Source organism: Macrobrachium rosenbergii, chromosome 27, assembly GCF_040412425.1.
Source record: "Macrobrachium rosenbergii isolate ZJJX-2024 chromosome 27, ASM4041242v1, whole genome shotgun sequence".
In the NCBI taxonomy this organism is placed as follows: Eukaryota; Metazoa; Arthropoda; class Malacostraca; order Decapoda; family Palaemonidae; genus Macrobrachium; species Macrobrachium rosenbergii.
Window position 1 is genome coordinate 37,652,016 of NC_089767.1, and position 2,493 is coordinate 37,654,508.

A 2,493-nucleotide genomic window follows, 5' to 3' on the forward strand; every position below is an offset into this window, starting at 1 on the left:
ACCTTCTTGCCAAGAATTTTTGGGAGAGTTGCCCAAAAACTATTTAAGATTGCATTTAAAAGGAGAGGGAATGTGATGCAAAGCCTGTCTATGTAGCCACCTTTTTAAACTATTGGTGCATCAAACAGAATTTTCGTTTTAATCGACGACATTAAAAAGGTTATAAAAGAAAACCAAAATCCGACAAAGAAAACGTCCAATAGGTGTATGGCTTCCTGTCAGGGACGTGCTGCGTGCTGCGCGTGCGCGCTACCACGAGAAAAATCAAACCATGCTGCTTGTTGGCAGTGGCAGAGTGTATGGCTGTACCACGTCGCCGTCATGCCCGCATCTCATGCCCCTCTTTAATTTAAGCGTTCATTATCATTGAGTCCGAAGGCCAAATTAGATTTATCGATCGGGACTATTTGACCCGAGAGTGGCTGAATTCTAGGGGCATTCCCAGGCCCGTTAAAATGTTGCCCTCACAATAGACCCTTTTCGCCCGGCATTAACTAACATCATAAAATGTGGAACAAAAAGGAATTAGGAATATTAGCTCGTAACTGCTAAAAAAGAACAAATATAATTTACTCATTTATTTATAAAAACCATAATTCATGCTTATTCTAATGAGTATGACTAATGCGTGCAGTAAAAGCGTAAATGTTTGCGTTTACAAAAATTAGACCTATACACTCAGCATTATCAAAGCTAAAAATAACAGAGTTCTCTCTGGTGTACAGGATCCAGGAAATCACACGAAGCGTCTTACTCATTTCGGTACCTTACAGCATGTGCTGGCACAAAAATAAATAAATAAATAAATAAAAATAAATAAATAAACAAAAAGCATTATTCTAATGACTAGACTATGCAACCATGAAGAGCTAGTTACATACAGTAGTTAGGCTGACACTGGAAATGAATTGTTCTTTGTCACGAGAGGCTTAATAGAAATAGGCCAAAGCGCTTGTCTTTCTTTTGCTAAAATGATAACATTTAATATCTCAGATTAATTCTTCCGAATTTATATTTGTCATTAAAATATTCACTAAATTTGCACCCCAAATAAACTGTTTAGAGGAATTGTGATTTGAATAAAAGCAAGTAACGTACTGTGTACGTTGTATTCATAATTTACGAATATATATATATATATATATATATATATATATATATATATATATATATATATATATACTATATACCTTTCACCTTTCCGTGTGGAGATATGTCAGAGTACGGTGACCTTTGATTAGCTGCGAGTCTCACGGGACGTGAGGTTGCTAGGCTCATACAATCCTTCACCCCGGTCGCAACCCACCTATGTCAGCTTTCTATAAGGAATATAATTTATTACTTAGAACAAAAGAAGCCCAGTGATTCTTTCTGGAATCAGACATAAGTTAACACGAGGAAACTGAAATTCAAGCAACCCGCACGTAAGAGGAACTCTGAGGAAACCCGGGCATTTGAGCTGACGAATGATGAAATTCTATACGAACATACAAACGTTATCAGCCGCCAAAAAAAAAAAAAAAAGGAGAAAAAATCCCCTTTGGAGCTCGTTTTCAATTCAGTCACTCAATCAATGAACGAAAATGGGAAGACACCCACTGGCCTTCCATCAAAGCTACTGGGGTTGTCAAGTAGCCCTCATCGATGGAAAGGATCTGACGCCCACATGTTTTCCCCTACCCAAAAATTCAAGGGAGTCTCCCTCCCCCAAAACCCTAACCCCCTCCCCATACACCCCTTTTCTGGAGGGAACCAGGAATGCGCATTGTAGAGTAATAAGGGCTGCTGAAAAGGAAGGAAACGAAAAGAGTGAGAGGGGAGAGAGAGAGATAATGCAGGGAATGGACGTGACATTTCGGGCAACATTGATCATCGATCACGAATTCTTGCATCTGTTGTTACTTGGAAATTATCAGTTGAATGAAAAGTTGGCATGCGATATCCTGACGGTGAAAGAACGGCTTTCTATTGTGTGTTTTTTTTTTCTTTGTTGTCAATTACTATACAATTGACAAATGGAAAAAGGAAATGTTAGTTGACTGATAGTATCCAGTAGGCTTATGCTCCTGTGGAGTTAAGAAACTTGTTGTTTTCAATACATTCAATAAAATGTCAAAAGTAAGGTGGAAGTTTCACTTCTCTCCCTAACAAATATGAAAATAGCAATGATATAAAGTTTATATATTTGATTCCGGTCTTTGTTATTTTATGAACTGAATTTAAATCACTGTACTGGAAACCAAAAACAATTGCTGTGTAAACCCCCTAGTCGCTTATGCGATATTAAAAAGTCTGATTTATTTGGAAATCTAGAACATAGTTTATGAACAGCTAACCAGATTCAAGAAAGTTTCCACAGAAAATGAAGTATAATGTAAAGCAAAAATGAACTTCAAGTTAGTTGAAAATTAGTACGAACAAAGCTTGTAGCTCGTCCAGTAAAAGATATTTCAGCAAATTGCAAGTCTTGAGTCTCAGTCGTTGGCTGCTACA